This window comes from Bemisia tabaci, chromosome 9, assembly GCF_918797505.1.
Source record: "Bemisia tabaci chromosome 9, PGI_BMITA_v3".
Taxonomy (NCBI): Eukaryota; Metazoa; Arthropoda; class Insecta; order Hemiptera; family Aleyrodidae; genus Bemisia; species Bemisia tabaci.
Genome location: NC_092801.1, coordinates 9,812,963 through 9,834,585, shown reverse-complemented (window position 1 = coordinate 9,834,585; position 21,623 = coordinate 9,812,963). Strand labels below are relative to the sequence as shown.

Here is a 21,623-nt window from a genome sequence, read left to right as displayed (position 1 = left end):
ATCATCACAAAGGATTTCTAGGAGGTCATTCGGACGATTTAGTGCCAAATTGGACAAAGAACGGGATAGGGCTTTCGTTTCATTATAATTTCCCGCTCAAAAGCCTTCTGATCCCGTTTTCCTCAAACTTCGTTTTTTGTGCTCTTTACTTTTTGCACTCTCTTCGTTTTCCGGTAGTCCAGGTAAAGTTATTCCATTTGCTCGTTTTCAAATCGCGGGGTCTTTTTGTCGGACGTCATCATATTCCTTGAATCATGAAACCCTTGCAGAAGACAGCAATTACGACTGTCTTGCCTAACAAAAAGCTAGCATGAAAATGAAAAATACCCTTTCATTTCGTAATGGAAATTAAATTAGTCGATTTTTTAATCATCTAAACGATATCTCAGAGTCGTCCGTACGATTAGTATAAAAAAATGGAGAAATAAAATAGAAAGAATGAGAAAAAGAAAGAATGGAGTCGTCCTTCAATAAAATTTTCTGGTCAGATGCTTCTGAGCCCGTTTTTTCAAAACTGCATTTTTGGCATCCTCGCTTGACAAGAAAAATTCTTATTTCATATACGATCTGTATGCATGAATCATGCAAAAAGTGCACTTATGCTTGATCTTGCCTAACGTATTCTGCATGAATGAAAAACATACTTTGTCTGTAATTCAAAATAAATCAGTCGCTTTTCAATCATCAAAGGATTTCTGGTGTCTTTGGCGATTAGTGCCAACTTGACAAAGGACGGAGGCTTCTTTCAATAGAATTTCTTGCTCAAAAGCTTCTGATCCCGTTTTCTCAAAACTTCATTTTTTGCTCTTACTTTTTGCACTCTCTTCGCTTTCACGGCAGTCCAGGTAAAGTTATCCATTTGCTCGTTTTCAAATCGCGGGGTCTTTTTGTCGGACGTCATCATATTCCTTGAATCATGAAACCCTTGCAGAAGACAGCAATTACGACTGTCTTGCCTAACAAAAAGCTAGCATGAAAATGAAAAATACCCTTTCATTTCGTAATGGAAATTAAATTAGTCGATTTTTAATCATCTAAACGATATCTCAGAGTCGTCCGTACGATTAGTATAAAAAAATGGAGAAATAAAATAGAAAGAATGAGAAAAAGAAAGAATGGATATAAAATTTTCTGGTCAGATGCTTCTGAGCCCGTTTTTTCAAAACTGCATTTTTGCACTCACTTGAAAGAAAAACACATTGGATCTAGAGTCCAGATTCTTGAAAACATTGACAAGAAAAAGGATTCTTGATTCAATAAGATTTTTGCTTAAATCAAAAGGAAATCCGCTCAAAATAAGAGGCTTGGTTCTTGATTCAAGCAAAAATCCGATTGAATCAAGAGTATTTTTTCTTGTCGATGTTTTTAAGAGTGTGGACCCTAGATCCAATGTGTTTTTTTTTTTTCCAGTGCTTACTTTTTGCACTCTCTTCTTTTTCACGGTAGTCCAGGTAAAGTTATTCCATTTGCTCGTTTTCAAATCGCGGGGTCTTTTTGTCGGACGTCATCACGTTCCTCGAATCGTGAAACCCTCGCAGTTTCCGGGAACTCAAGACGTCTCCACCGTGCGACGGACGGGTCGCCCTCGCAATGTTGAGCGTCGGCGCCCCGCGGGCGGCGGGGTGTGGGAGTCACGGCCCAGGATGCGCCGGCAATTCGCGACTCGGGCAACCCTCAGTGCACCCGTGTATCTCCGTGAGCCCGGACCTCGCCTTCGGCCGGGGCCAGAGCGAATCCCGCCGCGCGTCCGGAATCTCGCGATCTCGTCTTCGGCCGCGCTCGGGCTTTTAGTGATCGTTCGGTGTTAAACTGTAAGCGACTAAAATTTCCTGCGGTGAAAATATAATAGTGAAGTTGAAGTTATGAAGATAATTTCGAAGTTTGAAAACAGTTTATTTAATGGTAGATAGAAATTATTTATTTTAATCTAAAACACTATTTTTTCATTATAGAAATACAATGAGATTTAATAATTATTAAATATAAACTTAAATTTCCTGCGGTGAAAATTTAATAGTGAAGTTATTAAGATAATTTTGAAGTTTGAAAACAGTTTACTTAAAGGTAGACAGAAATTATTTATTTTAATCTGAAACACTTTTTTTTCTTTTTAGAATTGCAATGAAATTTAATAATTATTAAATTTAAACTTTATACGACTAAAATTTCCGCCGGTGAAAGCAGCGGTAATAGTGAAGTTATTAAGATAGTCTTGGAGTTTTAAAACAGTTTACTTAAAGATAGAATTTTTTTTTTTTTTTATTTTAATTCAAATACTATTTTTTCATTATAGAAATACAATGCAATTTAATAATTATCAAATTTAAACTTTAAACGACTAAATTTCCTCCGGTGAAAGCAGCGGTAATAGTGAAGTTATTAAGATAATTTTGAAGTTTTAAAACAGTTTACTTAAAGGTAGAAAAAAATTATTTATTTTAATCCGAAACACTATTTTTTCATTATAGAAATACAATGAAATTTAATAATTATTAAATTTAAACTTTATACGACTAAAATTTCCTTTGCTGAAAGCAGCGGTAATAGTGAAGTTGTGAAGATAATTTTGAAGTTTTAAAACGGTTTACTTAAAGGTAGAACGAAAGTATTTTGTTTCATCTAAAACACCATATTTTCACTATAGAAATGCAAGAAAATTGAATTTATTATAAAATGTAGCCTCTAACTATATAATAGTAATAAATATCTACTAAAGTTTTCAGAATAAATAAAATAAACTTCGATGGCTTGCATTCAAGTTTACACTTAAATTTCTCCAGAGGAAAGGGTTAGAGCTGAGGGTTAGGGTTAGGGTCGGTCTGACAGACTGTTGTCCATTTCCGGCGGGGTGTGAAAATAATATTTTATTGGTTGACCCATCGATATTATGCACACTTTTTAAATACACAAAGTGATTGCGATAGACACACGGGTTTTAAGACAGTGAGTTGGAATTTTTTAGCCAACGTGCGTTAAAAATCAGCTTAAAGCTAAAATCTCAATCGGGAAAAAGCTCATATGAGGACAATTAATTTTCCCTCAACTGTGGGAAGTGTACTAGTGTGTGAAGTGTACTGTGTACTAGTGTTGCACCAAGCAGCGTATTATATCTTCGAGGGAAAATTTTGCTCATACGAGCTCTTTCCCTCTGTATTATGATTTTCAGCTTTATGCTGATTTTAAACGCACGTTGGCTAAAAAAAAAATTAAAACTTACCGACTTTTTAAGTCTAATGTTTAATTTTTTAATTTGTGGAGCTCATTTAAAACTACTATTTAATGCAATCTTAGAACAAAAATGCACGAATATAGCCCGAATAATTTTATTAGAAAACGCAAGAAAACGGGTACCCACGGCTAGGTAACAACAAAACATAAAGCCTGGAACGCTTAGGAATGTTTTAACCCCCCCCCCCCCCTCGACTAGAAAACGGAAATGTATAAAAACACGAAACTCGTCCGACAAATACGAGTACAAATCCGACCAATACGTAATTATTTAGTGAAAGCGTGAGTTTTTTAAATATGTTGACATGTGAATATAACAGCTTTTACTGTTTTTTAAAAATTCGATCGTTATTTTAGAAATGAGTATGATGAAGTATAGTTTTTATGATCATTTATTTCCTTTTAATAATTGAAGAAACTTTACGTAATTTTGGAATAATAATTTAACACGAATCAGAGTGGGCGGGGCCGATACAATATTATACAAAGCGTCCGATTAGAGCGAATCATTTAACATAAAAATAACGTTTAATTTTTAAATAAATTGGATGTAACAAAGTTTCTTGTCATTAAAAAAATTCAAAAAAACAAAATCCATGACCCATAACTTTTCGTTCTGTAGAGGTTTGTTCTATCCTATGAATGCAACACACATTGAAGTAATTCTCACACAAATGCAGTTGTTAAAAGGAAGTTGTGTTTTGCCGTGCTAAGTAAGAACGCCGTGTGAACTTTTGTGCGTTGCCAAATTTTTTCCGTAAATTACGAATTTTCAGGAAAATTTGTGAACATTTTCCGTCCAATTTTTCCGAGAATTCCCTTCCCAATGTGATCTAAAGTCTCAGAAGATTTCAAGTGGAAGTCTTCATTATTTGTCTCAAAAATTAATATTTAAAAGGGGGAAATTTGGCAACCTTCGGATGTTTATACGGCGTTTTTCCTTAGCACGGCAGTATTCTCTCATTGTTAATTTAATAACCGTCCTCATGGCAGAATCTTCATATAAGACCCAGATGTAAAGTTTTATTTTGAGATTTTCTATGCGGATTACTCAGCTCAGCTCTCTCTTTGATAAAAAATGGAATTTAAAGAAAAATCTTGAGCGGCATTTCCCGCTCATACATACATACAAGTCGCTTTACAGTACTCCCTCGCGCTCTACGACTCCTAACCTCCACTGCTATCTTTCAAACCACAAATCTTGGGGGATTGAGCACCTTAATTTCCCGCTCATACTGGTGTAATTATCCGCTAAGCGATAGATAGGCAGATTAATAGGTACTCTGACTGAACAATTAATGCTAGCGAGTACAATTCCAAGAACTACTGAGGATTTTCCTTGAAACTGCTATTTATACTTTTTAGCCGTTCGCGGTGAGGGTATAGGGATATTTATATTGCACGAGTAGACTGCCGTGTTTAGGAAAAACGACGTATGAACATTCGAGAGTCGCCGAATTTCCGCGTATAAAACATTTATTTTGAAGAGAGTCATGCATATTTCCTCCTGAAATTTTCGGATGATTTAGATCTAATTACAAAGACAGTTCTCTGAAAAATTGAATGGAGAATGTTCACGAGTTTTCCTGAAAATTCGTGTTTAATTAAAGTAAATTTGGCAACTGACAAAATTCATACGGCGTTTTTCCATAGTATGGCAGGAGATATGGCTTATGCTTGAGTTATTAATAGCGGGGCATTGAAATCTGAAAGAATAATGATGAAACGTTTTTGCATATTTTTCACACTGCGGATGGAAAATTTGAAATATGTATGGTAATATGAAACAAGCAGTAAGCTCCAACGCATTCGCGTCGGAAAGCGGCTCTGGCGACGGTAGTTGTAGTCAAGAATGAGGGCCTAGACACACAAACCCTTTGGGAGGATCTAGGGGGCCTAGATCCCCAAAAGGCCTCCAAGAAGGCCTAGTGACGTAGGTTAAGGGGCCCTTTCGCCAAAACTAATCCGAACTTTATGAATAAATTGCTTCATTTAAAAATCAAAACAATATCGAATTGCGATATATTACACGGATAAGATAGGGCTATGTCCTGTCGTAAGCGGCGACATAGAGTCGATGTCATTTCAATAATCGCCCACGATAGTTGTTAAACGTTTACGGTTTCCTTGGTAACCTTTGTTTGCTATCAGCTGATATCGAGTAATATGCCGAGGAAGCTCTAGAGTCCCTTTATACTGAGAGTCAAGACAATTCGGCTCATGGATGTCACAAACGGGAATAAAGATTACAGAAATTGAACGTTTTTCGTAATCTTTGATCGGCCCATTCTCAAATGCCTTTCTCCGTTCCTCCTCTCATTCCGTTTGTTCCTTGCCGAACCCGTAATTCCCTGGTCCACTCCAGATTATAATCTTTGCAATTGGTGAAAATGTAATCTTTATTCCCGTTTGTGACACTATGGAGGCCTAAAATACGGGAACCAATCAGAAATGGATTCAAATTGTCTTGACTCTCAGTATAAAGGGACTCTAGGAAGCTCCAACCACTGCATTCTTCCAAAAAACCGCGAAAACTTTAAAATTCAAAATTTCAAATTTTGAACGTAAAGTACATTTTTTCCATCACGAGATTAAAGCACAGACAAGTTTTGAATTATTGACTGTATCACCATGATTCCAAAAATACACTACACAACATAGCATTGGCTAACAATAAAACAATATGCAATAAAATGAAGTCATGACAAGATACATAGTCGAAAATGGCGCCGATTCCCATCAACCAACGCGCGGTCTCTCCAATGTAACATGGTCCATTGATACTCCCCAGCTGGGACCGTCCGGAATAGCAGCTCTAGTGCAAGCACCAGAGCCGCTAAAAAGAAATAATATCAATAATTAATAGATGATGGTTACCTACACTTTTTGATCTGATTGCTATTATTTTTCAGCCATCGGCAAGTTATAATTTCACATGACCATGCATTTTTCAATTTTCTGAATTATAATCTGATTTGTAATCCTCACGATAAAAACCCTGACCGCTCAGTCGCCGAGAAGGGATCCCTTGTTTTAAGCGAAGTTCTAGGACTCGGATGAAAAGAATAATAACATTACATTAGCTGTAAGGTCCTTTTAAATATTGACTACAGACAAATGCGTTGATGAGGACATGCTCCGTCCAAATATAAGATCAAGTTCTTTTAGTAAATTACTGATTAATTTTTTCAAAGAATATAGGACCTCTCCGCGATTGAAATTGAAATATTTTGATGAATAAACTGAATAATTTGATAACTATGAATGATCGAAGAAGGCTAAAATTACTGCATACAGCCCCACGACTGGGTTATTCTCGACCACTATCTTGTAAATATAAAGTTTCTTTGAATAATTTTTTTTATTTTTGTAGTGTTTTTCTCCGACTGAAAGAGGTTCGGTTCTTAGTCGAAACGTCTCGGTAATTCTTTTGTATTTTTAGCCTCGTTTCCCGTTCTCCCCCTTGTTTCTCCATGTCTAATGTCAATCACTGTTAGTTAAATAATACTTCCAGGACTCGGGAACTACATGGGCAGTGGCGAATCTTGAAAGTTGCCAACATCATTTTCCTTACAGATATACGTAAAACACTCAATTCTTGGTGAGGCGTGAATTGCGATATATCGATTGCTATGCCATTTAAAGCTATGGAAGAGGATCGATAAACAGGGTGTTCGCAGCGAACACCTCAATAATCGATTCTTTACCATTGGTGAATCACTAAATACAAAACGGGCACATGTCCCGAAAACCAAATTGTTCAGGAGACGCAAAAAACTGTTTATTTCGTGGTAGATATTTTTTGGAAAGTCGTTATGCTTAAAAAAATACGGCGCGGAACGAAGCGGAGCGCCGGTTTGTTTAAACATAACGACTTTCCAAAAAATATCTACTACGAAAGAAACAGTTTTTTGTGTCTCCTGAACAATCTAGTTTTCTGGACATGTGCCCTTCTTGTATTTAGTGATTCAGGTTTAAATGGCATAACAATCGATAAAATCGCAATTCACGCCACGTCACTACAATCAATTCTTGGTGAGGTAGCTTGTCACACCAAAAATCGATATTTATAGTGGATTTAAATGGAAGTGAAACAGTGCTGCCAACTTCCGCGCATCCCAACTATACGAGGGGCCGTCGATTTAAGCACTTTCAAGTGGTAAGCCTTGAGACTCCACGGGAAGTTTTAATTGAATCGACGCAAGCATTAGTTTAAGCGTCCTGTGAGATCACACCGTATTACGGTGTAATTACGCTCTCTGCGTTACGACCGGCTAGGATAATTTACCGAGAATTTATTTCGTGGTAAAATATGCAAGTTTTTAAGAATACCTCACGAGACTTGTTCATGAAGTCCCTCACTTAATTTTTTCACGATTTTTCAAACAATAAAGGGCATCGCAGATAAAATAGTTAAAGTAAGATTTTTGTGAGTTCGAAGAAGAAGTATTAAAAATAGTTCGAGGATTCGGGAACTACATGGGCAGTGGCGAATCTTGAAGGTTGCCAACATCATTTTCCTTACAGATGTACGTAAAACACTCACGTTTCGACTAAGAATTGAACCTCTTTCATTCGGAGAAAAACACTACAAAAATAAAAATATAATTCAAAAAAACTTTATATCTACATGATGGTGGTCGCGAATAATCCGAGTAACGTGGGGCGTAAGGGGAGTCCGGGGCGCCCTCCCCCCCCCCCCCCAGGAAACTCAAAATTTTAGAACAATCAGTAATCGGTTTGAAATCAATTTCATCATGAATAAATACTAAGTACTAGCTTCCTTCCTTCCTTTTTCCCCCTCAGAGTGTCTACCGGTCCGGAATTTCCGGAAAGTCTGGAAATAGTACTGATTTTTAAAGGGCGGTCCGGAAATACTGAAAAAGCGCGGATATTTCGCAAGAAAGTCCGAAATTTTTTCCATTTCTTGTCATTTTTGTCGCAATTTAAGTGAAAAATTCAAATTTTTAAAATTTTTCGAACTTGGTCAAATGGAGGTACTGAAAAAGTACTGAATTTTTCTGTTGAGGAAGGTACTGAATTTTTCGGGAATGCACTGAAAAAGTACTGATTTAGGCTAACCTGTTTTAGTAGACTCCCTGCTCCTTTTCCTCCTTATTCCCTTCATTCATTTTTTCTTCTCCCTTTTTTTCGAACGAACGGGGGGGGGGGGGAGGGGGTTAAGCACGCCCCCCTTGGATCCGCCTATGGAACCGTACAGCGGCCCTTCTCTCTTGTCCCTGCACATTCTCCAGAGAGTAAGATTTCCTGGAGTAAAAGGCTTGGCGCGATGTGTAAATTAAAACAGTGGCGTGGCGTGTTTTGCGATATATCGATTGTCATGCCATTTAAACCTATGGAAAAGGATCGATAAACAGGGTGTTCTGAGCGAACACCTTAATAATCGATTCTTTACCATGGGTTTAAATGGCACAACAATCGATATATCGCAAAGCACGCCACGCCACTGAATTAAAACAACTGAGACCGTCGCTAAAGCAAGCAAACATACATTTTAATGAACAAAAGGCACAGGAAGTACCGTGAATTTACATACACTCGCCGAGGAAATTGCTTTCCCACCCCTAAACCGCCAGCGGTGATAACTGTTTACGTCTGTGCGCCTATTTTAAATATCCATTAAGAATTGAATTAAGGTGCCACTTGGATTTTATCCTCATGATTCGGCTGAGGAATTAACTCGGTTTTTGGTCGCTTGCAGTTCCACAAAAATACCGTAAACTCGGGATTTAATTGCAGAAATCCTCCTTTGTGTGAAAATTTACAAGGATGTAGCATGACATAACCACAGACCAACCTTTGGTACATTTAGATAAATTTGGGCTCATAACTTGTTCTGAAGTCAGTGATAGACGGAACTGCCCTGTTCAGATTTGTTTATAAGTGAAAAGGAACTCCTGGATAACTTCTCCTCAAACGTAAGTACCGTACAAAATCAAAATTCCTATTAAATACGTTCACTCTTGTATGCATGTGCATGAGGGAATAATACTCAAGATTCTTTTGGAGACCCGCACAAGATAAATGATCAATACAATTTTAAAACTCTTTTGCACGTAAAAATACGTAATTTTTACGGGAACAATACTGTCTCGCTAAGGAAGGACGCAGTATGAGCGTTCAGACGTTGCCAAATTTCCTTTCTTAAAATACGAATTTTCAGGGAACCCTGTGAGCAATTTTCCTGCAATTTTTCTTATTATTTTATTCGCTATTAAATCTAAATTATCTAGAAGTTTCAAGAGAAAATATTCGTAACTCTCTTCGAGAACGATCATTTTATTAGAGGGAATTTGGCAATTCTCGAAAGCACATGCGGCGTTCTTCCCTAGCAGGGCAGAATAGGTCTCTTGTTACACCGCAAAAAGTACATTGGTTGTTTAAGAGGCACAGGGACTGGTTCTTTGATTCAAAAACTAAGATAGCTGGAGTCTTGATCGTCACTTCATTATCAAGACAAACTCTGGAGCTATTAATTGAGACCAAGATCAACTCATTTAGTCAAAAATTGACGAAGTCATGACAGTTTGAGTGAAAAAGGAAATCGGAACCCCTTTCCGTTTTCAGAGAGCATTTTTTCTTACTTTTCATGATTCTGGCTGGCAGGCTGGCTCTTCGAGATTTTTTTTTTTTTTTTTTTAAATTAAATCATCATTTATTTTGTAAAATACGAGTACAAAAGAATTTACAAAATCAGAGGGTATTCGTCGTGGATAGTGCATCCCTCTGTTAACAACATAGAGTCTCTTTTGAGTAATTACTACAAATTGTCTCTTTCAAGAGACTTCTTCAACTGGCTCGAAGGCATTTACAAAATATATTCATTACTAATATTAAAACTACAACTTGCCGAAACAATGTTCGAAAAAACTCCTGATAGGGGAAAGAACTATTAACTACTTTTTCTAAATTACTTTTCTGATTTTGGTTTCTACGTACTTTTTTTTTTTTTTTTTTTTTTTTTTTGTAGTTCTACCGGGAGAAAAAGTGGCGAATCTTCTCGAAGATATGACAATTTAAGCATCTTACTTCACCGGCTGTGTTATACAAAGTCGGGATTTTCGATTTCCACCTGTTTCGCACTACCACTCCCAACATGGGGTGGGTTTCGGCCAGGTGGTCATCTAGATGGTTAAACTATCATATGTTGGTTTAGCTCTGACGTTAAGAAAAAACTCTGATCAGGAGTTGGCAAAGGGTGATCGGGGGCCGAAGGGCGAGCCGACCAACTAAACCAAACTCACGGCTGCATGTCTGCCCGGATAGTGCCGGAATCATCCCTGTTGGGGGATTTTTCTCCGGCTGCAACGGTTTCTACGTACTTAAGGTTTTTGATTCTTTGCCTATAAGTTGTCTCGTTTTAGAGGTTTCTACAGGCTCCTCGAGATTATCCTTTTCTCTCTCAAGATATCTGTTTTTAATATACTCGTTAATATTTTTCTACCGCTTTTTCAACATATTTTTTTTTCGAATTTCTCCGGAGGAATTGCTGCGGAGAACTTCCACCCTGAAGAATCTGCGCAATAGCATGACTATTTACCTCAATGTTTAAAACGCACGCGGTGAATAAGCAGAGTAATTCAATAAATTGCGGAAGGGAGAGGTAGAGGATGGACTGCATCCCCGCGTATGTTAATCAATTTTCCGTCTAAGCAGGATGTTTAAGGGATTATTTTTTATTCCAATTTCCGTCTGTCCTATCAAACTGAAGCGTTGTACAACTTTCCGATTTGCGAATAGTTCTCGGCGTATTTCAGCGACTCATCGTTTCCCCCACAAAGGAACGTAAAGCCATTTCAAGGTTGCAAAATTGACTCAAACAATTCAATTTTTTCGAGATTATAACCATGTAATTATTCTCCTAAATCAGGGTGTCTATTCAAACAGGCTGGCCAAATATCAGTACTTTTACAGTACTTTTTCAGTACATACCCGAGTACATACCCTAATTCAGTACCTCCTCAGCGGGAAAATTCCGTAATTTTCAGTACCACCAATTGACGACATTCGAAACATTTTAATTTCTTGCTCAAATTGCGTCAAAAATGAAAAAAAAAAAAAAATCCGGAATTTTCGCACTTTTTCAGTACTTCCGGACCGCCCTTAAAAAATCAGTGCTATTTCCGTACTTTTCGAAAATTCCGGACTTGTGGACATCCTGCAATCGTCGAATGAGATCATGACAAAAATAAACGAAATTTTTAGTTAAAAGCATTCAAATTTCTACGGATTAAAATACAATTTCCGAGGGAAAGTTTGGCAACATCGAAATGTAGTTACGTTCTTTCGTCCGGGAGACGACGAGCTGTGGAGGATATATTTTCCCGATGAGGCTGAACATACTTCCGCAGCAGTTTGTTCTTTTCATATCCCCAAAATCACTCTTTAATTGTGGTAATACTTGTCAGTTTTAGCATCAAATTTTTATAACTCTTGCCAATGGGGTTATTTGACATTTTGTCAACGATTTTTTGTCCGCGCACCTGTATTTTCTAGTAGTTAACGTCCACGCGTTTTTTCGGCAGGGGAGTTCTGGTTCACTTACCAATGGAGACTCAAAGTTAATTAGTCTACACGTTATTACAAACTACAATTGCTCATGACGTTTTTGGATGAAAAAGGCTCTTAGATTTTTGCTGTTGCGATAACTTCGCGATGGCGCGGGCGTGCTGCGGCGCTTCGAGCTACTATTTTGCCAAGGAGGTGTTGCACAGTATCATACAAGATTGAAGGCCTGCTCCCAACGTATCATGATTGATGGCTTCTTTCAAAAACACGAAGTTCTCTCTAATTATATCGGGTGAGGACGACAAAAGGAGAACGGTAGTCAAAAAATTTACTAAGTCTTAGTATCTGTATTCAATAACGTTTAATATGATTTTTGAACTTCATTAGAGTAAAAAGTGACTTGATTCAAGCAGAAATATGCTCAAATTTATCGCCGAGAAGATTTCCTTATGAATCAATGAAGAATATAATGCATGTGCAAAGAAGGAAAGATGCTTATATTAAAAGAAAAGTCACTTACATCAAGCAGAAACCTGATTTCTTTCAGCTTTATTATTCCTGATTCAAAATAAAATCTTCCTGACGGCATACTCAAGAATGTTTCCGCCTAAATCGAGTCACTTTTTTCTCTAATGAAATACAAATATTATGGTAAACATTGCTAAATATGGATTCTAGGACTTAGTGAGTTTTTGGACACCGCTCTCTTTTCAAGCCGTAGTATTTTGATGTATTTTGTGAAGAGAGTTTAGTATCCTTAAAGGACGCCTGTCATCCATAAAATGTTGGAGCGCCTTCAACTTCGTATGATACTGTGCAACCCATCTGTTGCGAAATAGTTGCTTGAAGCGCCGTGGCACGCTACGGCGCGGCAGGAAGCGCATTGGCGCCTACAAACCTAAGTGGATACTTCAGGCATTGCGCAATGCCTGAAGTATCTACTTAGGTTTGTAGGCGCCCAGATCGCTTCGCGCTGACAGCACGCCACTCCGTTCTGTGTCAGGCTTTAATAATAAACTCGTGGAGTCAGCGCTTTTCAACTAATGCTTTTGAAATTTTTGCACAATATGCATGGATTATATTCATATAAATGATGAAAAAGAATGATGCATCGAAGAAAAAAATAATGTGTGTTTTGTAAGTATTAAGGTAGTTCCGTAGCTAATTCAATGGTTTTCAAAGCACTTCAATTTTTTCTTTCATATATTGTGCTTTTACTGTCCTGCAGCGTGGTGTACGTGCAACCAAACGCTCAAAATTGAACGAATTTGACTATAAAAGATCTGTGTACAAATGGGTTTTAACCAAAGCTTGCGTTCTTCTTGGTTTTGCTCCTCTTTGGCGGCCAAGTAGGACTCGAGACTTCAGATTCTGTCCAGCACAAGACGGTATTAAGACCAAGGGAATAGTTATAACACATTTTCCAGGCCCAAACCTTGGCCGGCAGAAGATGACGTTTTAAGTCGGAGGCAGCCAAAACTTACAAGAAAACTTTCCATGCCTCTTGTAAAAGAGGACTTAGTTATCTTTGTCGAGAGAACTCTAGAGACAAATGCGGAGGTCACGAAGAATCAGATGCATCTCGGTCCGATCAATATACTCTTGTCCCGAGTCCAAAATGCAGGCTTCAATGATATACGTATAGTGCATAAAATATGGGAGTTGACCCATTGAACTAGCCAACTTTTCAAGTGAAACACAGAAGCCATCGTATCGAAGTTTAAATTTAGCTTACATGTACGTACAATTGAAAGTGACAGGATCTTCTATCAAAGTTTCAATAATCTGTTAAATAATTTCTTGTGGACCCCGATATTCACTCATATTTTACGTGCGAATTAAGTGGATTGCATTTTGCAAAAAGGAACCAAAAGCATTGCCATGTTGCTAAGATTGTGCGACTTCACCCTTTGCAATAAAAATACTGTAATCATGCAAAAATATGAAATTTACATGGTAATTTTGGTCCTAAATTTACAGTTTTTAGCGTGTAAAATAGAAAATGTTTATAGATGACCAGGTTTTTCTTTCAAGACAAGAGAAGTTGCACAATCTCAGCAACATTGCAATGCTCTTGGTTCCTTTTTGCTAAATGCAGTCCAAGTAAGGGTGGGCATGTTTCAATAGTTAATCAAACTCGTTTCGATTAATGACATATTTCATGTGAAAATGAAAGTGTTCCAAAAAATTGATTCCTGGAATCGGTAAAGTTTTGTCACCTTAAATTTTCAACGGCCATACTTAAGGAGTGTATTCTATTGGTCAAAATGAGACTTTTTTATTCTATATAGTTATTTCTCAAGAGCGCTCTCAATTAATAGGAGCTAAGGCCGCTCCCTTTCCAAAATTTTCCGGAGTGAAACATCGTTTTTTCTATAGTTTGATGACATTTGGTGACGTTTGGTGACAGTTTGGTGAACTAAAATGTATGAAAATTGATACCTCTCCGTCCTCCTCCCATTATTTTAATCGCGAATTGAGTAACGACTCCAAAAATATCGAAAGGGTATCCCGGGATAAGCATGTCAAAATGCCCTTGTGAGTGGATTTTTATTTTAACCATTTTAAGTCATCAAGGGTGTCCTAAAACTTAGGTTTTGGGGGATTTTAGCCCCCCAACCCCCTCCGCCCCCCCTCAGACCCCCAAAAACCGCTTTTTGGGCTATTTTTGACTATGCTAACGTCATTTCCTCATAACTTTCGTAATTTTCGATAGAATTGAACCAAAATTTGTCAGAATCTACATCAATTAGCTTAGTTTTTGTAGAAAAAAATTCATTATCATCGGATAATATTTTAGCCTCCAAAAAATTCGTAAAATTTTTGAAAAAATCATTTTTTTCCTATTTTCGCGGCTAGGTGGCGTATGGAAACATGTACACAAACAAAAATTGTCTCTTTTCTTAATTTATACATCCAATAAGATACAGTAAAAATTTCGTGTTGATCGGAGTGGTGCGCCATACTTAAAAACGCAATTTTCTAACCTCAAAACGGCCTAAATGCCACCATTAGCCTCCTTTGATGGCTAGGCGTGGAGAAATGTAGAGAGAAATATCCGGTTTTATCGTCTCACCTCTTAAGTGATCCACTTAAGTACCTTGAGTCAAAATTTCGGGTCGATCAGAGTGGTGCGCAACACCTAAGCACGCAATTTTCTAACCTCAAAACGCCGATATTGCCCATTTCGGCACCCATTATCACTCCGTGTGAAAAAGTAAGAAGAGATACATCCGATATTATTGTCCTACCTCATAAATTGGGCACTTAAGTGCATTTATTCAAAATTTCGTGTCGATCAGAGTGGTGCGCAACACCTAAGCACGCGATTTTCTAACCTCAAAACGGCCACAATGCCTATTTCAGCACCCATTATCACTCCGTGTAAAAAAAAGAGAGGTGGGTACATTCGATTTTATAGTCCTACCTCATGAATTAGACACTTGAGTACCTCGAGTCAAAATTTCGTGTTGATCAGAGTGATAAGCAACTCCCGAACACGCCGCTTTCTAACCTGAAACCTCCCAAAATTCCCATTTTGGCATTCATTATCACTGTATGTCAGCCAAGATCCCGCTTGAAAATTGCATGATGCACATTTCAAAGTTTATTTTGGCACCCTGCCGCGTAGCAGACCCGGTCACTCAGGGAAACCTCTAAACTCCTAGGATATACAATGACGGTAGGGGGGCTCGCTCATACCGCATGAAGAAGCGTTCCCTCGTCCAAACTTCCATAATACGTAGCGGTGCAATGAGTGCTGGCAAATTCAAGTCAATCTGTCACGTAATACTTAGGACAATTAGTCGAATTTAACGATTAAATAGCCGAATTTAACGGATTACAGTAGACGTATTTACCGTAATATAGTCGTATTTTACGTGGTCTAGCATTGGCCTCAGTATACCCTTCAGCTCGCCCTGAGGGATTCCCTTCATGAATCCCCAGCACTCATTGCACCGCTACGTAGTATGGAAGTTTGGACGAGGGAACGCTTCTTCGTGGGGGATGAGCGAGCCTCCCTAGCGTCATATATATCCTAGGAGTTTAGAGGTTTCCCTGAGTGACCGGATGTATCTCTTCTTACTTTTTCACACGGAGTGATAATGGGTGCCGAAATGGGCAATATCGGCGTCTTGAGGTTAGAAAATTGCGTGCTTAGGTGTTGCGCACCACTCTGATCGACACGAAATTTTGACTAAATGCACTTAAGTGTCTAATTTATGAGGTAGGGCAATAATATCGGATGTACCTCTTCTTACTTTTTAGTACATTTAGTCAAAATTTCGTGTCGATCAGAGTGGTGCGCAACACCTAAGCACGCAATTTTCTAACCTCAAAACGCCGATATTGCCCATTTCGGCGCCCATTATCACTCCGTGTGAAAAAAAAAGAAGAGATACATCCGATATTATAGTCCTACTTCATGAATTAGGCACTTAAGTGCATTTAGTCAAAATTTCGTGTCGATCAGAGTGGTGCGCAACACCTAAGCACGCGATTTTCTAACCTCAAAACGCCGAAATTGCCCATTTCGGCACCCATTATCACTCCGTGTGAAAAAGTAAGAAGAGGTACATCCGATATTATTGTCCTACCTCATAAATTAGACACTTAAGTGCATTTAGTCAAAATTTCGTGTCGATCAGAGTGGTGCGCAACACCTAAGCACGCAATTTTCTAACCTCAAAACGCCGATATTGCCCATTTCGGCACCCATTATCACTCCGTGTGAAAAAGTAAGAAGAGATACATCCGATATTATTGTCCTACCTCATAAATTGGGCACTTAAGTGCATTTATTCAAAATTTCGTGTCGATCAGAGTGGTGCGCAACACCTAAGCACGCGATTTTCTAACCTCAAAACGGCCAAAATGCCTATTTCAGCACCCATTATCACTCCGTGTAAAAAAAAGAGAGGTGGGTACATTCGATTTTATAGTCCTACCTCATGAATTAGACACTTGAGTACCTCGAGTCAAAATTTCGTGTTGATCAGAGTGATAAGCAACTCCCGAACACGCCGCTTTCTAACCTGAAACCTCCCAAAATTCCCATTTTGGCATTCATTATCACTGTATGTCAGCCAAGATCCCGCTTGAAAATTGCATGATGCACATTTCAAAGTTTATTTTGGCACCCTGCCGCGTAGCAGACCCGGTCCCTCAGGGAAACCTCTAAACTCCTAGGATATATATGACGCTAGGGAGGCTCGCTCATCCCCCACGAAGAAGCGTTCCCTCGTCCAAACTTCCATACTACGTAGCGGTGCAATGAGTGCTGGGGATTCATGAAGGGAATCCCTCAGGGCGAGCTGAAGGGTATACTGAGGCCAATGCTAGACCACGTAAAATACGACTATATTACGGTAAATACGTCTACTGTAATCCGTTAAATTCGGCTATTTAATCGTTAAATTCGACTAATTGTCCTAAGTATTACGTGACAGATTGACTTGAATTTGCCAGCACTCATTGCACCGCTACGTATTATGGAAGTTTGGACGAGGGAACGCTTCTTCATGCGGTATGAGCGAGCCCCCCTACCGTCATTGTATATCCTAGGAGTTTAGAGGTTTCCCTGAGTGACCGGGTCTGCTACGCGGCAGGGTGCCAAAATAAACTTTGAAATGTGCATCATGCAATTTTCAAGCGGGATCTTGGCTGACATACAGTGATAATGAATGCCAAAATGGGAATTTTGGGAGGTTTCAGGTTAGAAAGCGGCGTGTTCGGGAGTTGCTTATCACTCTGATCAACACGAAATTTTGACTCGAGGTACTCAAGTGTCTAATTCATGAGGTAGGACTATAAAATCGAATGTACCCACCTCTCTTTTTTTTACACGGAGTGATAATGGGTGCTGAAATAGGCATTTTGGCCGTTTTGAGGTTAGAAAATCGCGTGCTTAGGTGTTGCGCACCACTCTGATCGACACGAAATTTTGAATAAATGCACTTAAGTGCCCAATTTATGAGGTAGGACAATAATATCGGATGTATCTCTTCTTACTTTTTCACACGGAGTGATAATGGGTGCCGAAATGGGCAATATCGGCGTTTTGAGGTTAGAAAATTGCGTGCTTAGGTGTTGCGCACCACTCTGATCGACACGAAATTTTGACTAAATGCACTTAAGTGCCTAATTCATGAAGTAGGACTATAATATCGGATGTGTCCTCTTCTTTTTTTTCACACGGAGTGATAATGGGTGCCGAAATGGGCAATATCGGCGTTTTGAGGTTAGAAAATTGCGTGCTTAGGTGTTGCGCACCACTCTGATCGACACGAAATTTTGACTAAATGCACTTAAGTGTCTAATTTATGAGGTAGGACAATAATATCGGATGTACCTCTTCTTACTTTTTCACACGGAGTGATAATGGGTGCCGAAATGGGCAATTTCGGCGTTTTGAGGTTAGAAAATTGCGTGCTTGGGTGTTGCGCACCACTCTGATCGACTCGAAATTTTGACTCAAGGTACTTAAGTGGATCACTTAAGAGGTGAGACGATAAAACCGGATATTTCTCTCTACATTTCTCCACGCCTAGCCATCAAAGGAGGCTAATGGTGGCATTTAGGCCGTTTTGAGGTTAGAAAATTGCGTTTTTAAGTATGGCGCACCACTCCGATCAACACGAAATTTTTACTGTATCTTATTGGATGTATAAATTAAGAAAAGAGACAATTTTTGTTTGTGTACATGTTTCCATACGCCACCTAGCCGCGAAAATAGGAAAAAAATGATTTTTTTCAAAAATTTTACGAATTTTTTTGGAGGCTAAAATATTATCCGATGATAATGAATTTTTTTCTACAAAAACTAAGCTAATTGATGTAGATTCTGACAAATTTTGGTTCAATTCTATCGAAAATTACGAAAGTTATGAGGAAATGACGTTAGCATAGTCAAAAATAGCCCAAAAAGCGGTTTTTGGGGGTCTGAGGGGGGGCGGAGGGGGTTGGGGGGCTAAAATCCCCCAAAACCTAAGTTTTAGGACACCCTTGATGACTTAAAATGGTTAAAATAAAAATCCACTCACAAGGGCATTTTGACATGCTTATCCCGGGATACCCTTTCACCGAGAAAAAAAGTCTGTAACGTCACCTACCGAGATACGTGGTTACGGATTTACACCGTCGATAAACTCAGGCAAACGCCACTGTCCGAGAAAGTATTCCAATTACATCAACATTCAATCCCGTGCCATCGCGACAAAGAGCAGAATAAATCAGGAACGATCGATTTCGAATTAATGTCCGTGAAAGCAGCACTCCCAACGGGGGAAACGGACACTAGACCGCCAGCCAAAAGGTAATGGTCCGTGCATGGGAGGTCCCTGGGGGCTATTAGTTGCTGGACTTTAACGCGAGGCTGGTCCCAGGTTGCTTTTTGCCCCGTGCACGATAACAGTATACAAATAATCGATGAAAACCGGAAGGAGTTAGGTCTGTAATGCGGCAAAAGGCAAAAGTTAATAGGGATTAATCGCATAATCCCTTTACACAGTTTCCCGAGTGGATTGGTTATTTTTAGCCATCCTGAATGATAGACTATCGATATTTCCTAATTTTAAGCTATGGTAAAGACTCGATTATTAAGGTATTCGTTGCGAACACCCTAAAGATCGATAATTGATATTTCCTCATTTGAAGCTATATTAAAGAATCGATTATTATGGCGTTCGTTGCGAACACCCTAATGATCGATTATCGATATCTCTCCATTTGAAGATATGGTGAAGAATCGATTTTTAAGGTGCTGAATGCAAACACCCAATGATCGACAACTGATATAGCCCCCCTTGAAGCTATGGTACAGAATCGATTATGTAGGCGTTTGATGCCAACTCCTTGTCTATCGATCTTTTTCCATAGGTTCAAATGGCAGATCAATCGATACATCGCAAAACATGCCACGTCACCGCAAGACGAACGGTCAAAGAGGGTTATAGGTCTAGCTTTGGAGTATAAAAGGCATAGGAACAGCACACTTTTTGTTTTTATTCCTAGAGCAAAAATAATCGGTTTTTCATATTCAGATAAGGACATTAAGAGAATCTTAATTACTGGCACTTCCCAGACATTATTGTAAGTAAGTACTTACAGCTAATGGAGCTCTTGCATGCCCCCAGGGATTTACGTTTCAAGCACTTAGACTTACGGCAAATTTTGCAAGAAACACGATGGTGCGGCTGCTTTTCTCTAAAACGAACTTATAAGCTCCAGAAAAGCTCTTAAATTTGAAGGAAATTAATTGAGAATACATTAATTCACCAAATATTCAGTCTAAAATAAGATAGATTGTGGTTTGTCAATTGCAGAGCATATTTCTGCAGTAAGTTTAAACTATCGCCAACTTTTTTAAGTTTGAAGATTTCTATCTTTTACAACTTTTAATAAAAGTTATTCTAATAATGGGGCATCTAATCCTAGTTTTAGAGTAGTGCGTTTAATTTTTTTTTGTTCAGATTTGTCAAAATTTAACAGTTTTACTTACTTATATTGTATCACTTATGTACACAATACATTTAAAAATATGTATTCTGTTTTGCGTATATCTTTTTAGAACAATATAATTTATTTATATAGAAGTAGGCAACCAATTAATTATTTTGAGACTCTATGGAGGGAATCGCTTACATTATGGTGAGAGTCCACCTCTGTATCGAGTGAAACTCTCCATGCACAGATTGGATGTACAAACATTAGCAGGGTTGCCGTGGTTTCCAGTGGCGTGGCGTGAATTGTGATATATCGATTGTTATGCCATTTAAACCTATGGTAAAGAATCGATTATAAAGGTGCTCGCTGCGAACACCCTGTTTATCGATCCTTTTCCATAGATTTAAATGGCATAACAATCGATACATCGCAAAGCACGCCACGCCACTGGTGGTTTCCTATGTGTAAGCCCCACTTACGTTCATTGATTTTGAAGCGAATGACAGGGGCTCTCAAGCGAGGAAGCAACAAGTCGATATGAGCCAACCCTTCCTCAACCGTAAGAGCGTTGCCCATTTTGTCCCTCCGATATAAGGGCGTATCTTTGTTTGGACATGAGCCCCGGGGAACAAGGATTTATACGGAAAACAGGGCTCATGCTCAAATCGAGATGCGTTCTCACGTCAGAGAGGCGACGATCTCCTCTGGAGCGCTAAACACCTTCAACTCTCGCGTGTATTTACATTTTCATTGATTCACACTTGATTTTAATCTTTAGAACTTAATTTTAGAGTTCTTCTTTCGCATACGCTTATGCAGAAATTTTAATTTCGCTTATGCAGAAAATCAGGATTTGATCAGAATTTGGAAAAATTATGAAATCAGAATTTAGCAGTCGAAAATCAGGAAAATCAGGATTTCCTCATGATTTCCCAAAATGAAAAACAACTAGACACCCTGTTTATTCAAACGAGCTTCTGAACTAAGCCGAACTACCGGGAAAGCGTTGTTGCATGGACCGAGTATTAGGTTTCAAGAGCAGAGAGTATGGTTATTCGAACCAATTAATACGCAGATATCGCGTCGTTTCCTGGTCGAAGGAGCGTAACTCCCTCCCAAGAAAGCAATATTTACTTGAACAATTCATTTTTTCCAAGAATAAACCGGTTCAATTATTATCCAAATTTTTTTTATAAAGCATGAGATCAAAAGAAAAATCAAAGAAATTTTCTCTCTCATCATTTTCCATCCAATGCATTACTAGACAAGGTACGAAGTTAGACATTCTGCTACATGTTCCTTAAAACAAAATTTACTTCGAACAAAATTTTCGCAACAAAAATTACTGATATGAGCCCCTAACCAAGATATTTAATGTTTCTTAACGCATGAATTCAAACCTCCCGCTCGTGAAAACTCAC

At 38.6% G+C, this 21,623-nt stretch overlaps 1 protein-coding gene across 2 annotated transcripts in view; it reads left to right on the top strand.

The window, feature by feature from the left end:
* Positions 1-1,651: 1,651 nt before the first annotated feature.
* Positions 1,652-21,623, top strand: part of Oamb (Octopamine receptor in mushroom bodies) — a 249,085-nt gene continuing 229,113 nt past the window's right edge. Inside the window, exons 1-2 of one of the 2 annotated variants that reach the window (XM_072304002.1) lie at positions 1,652-1,902; positions 8,989-9,167. The gene's annotated coding sequence lies outside the window, so the exon portion shown is untranslated. Of the gene's footprint in view, positions 1,903-8,950; positions 9,168-21,623 lie in introns of both variants that reach the window. The other variant, XM_072304001.1, reaches the window with a different exon arrangement.